This window comes from Terrapene carolina, unplaced genomic scaffold (genome assembly GCF_002925995.2).
Source record: "Terrapene carolina triunguis isolate 2854851 unplaced genomic scaffold, T_m_triunguis-2.0 Scaffold951, whole genome shotgun sequence".
Classification (NCBI taxonomy): Eukaryota; Metazoa; Chordata; order Testudines; family Emydidae; genus Terrapene; species Terrapene triunguis.
The window spans coordinates 4,763,059-4,763,461 of NW_020665302.1; positions in this window are offsets into that span (position 1 = coordinate 4,763,059).

Here is a 403-nt window from a genome sequence, read left to right on the forward strand (position 1 = left end):
AGGCAGGGCTGGGGGGAGCGTGCAGGGCTGGGGGGCACAGGCAGGGCGTAGGGGGCATGCAGCCAGGGCTGGCAGAGCGGTGAGGGTATCCAGGCAGGCACTGGGGGGGGGGGGGAGCTTGCCTTGCACGTGCCTGCATCACAGCCTGCCACTCTCCTGTGCACTGAAATTCACTAAAACTAACCCTCGCTGCCCTTTGCTTCGTCTCTGTTAAGGTCCTTCCCCAGAAACGTCCCTTGGTCTAGCCCAGGGTAGGCAACCTATGGCACGTGTGCCGAAGGCGGCATGCGAGCTGGTTTTCAATGGCACTCACACTGCCTGGGTCCTGGCCACCGGTCTGGGGGGGCTCTGCATTTTAATTTAAACATTTTAAAAACCTTATTTACTGTACATACAATAATAG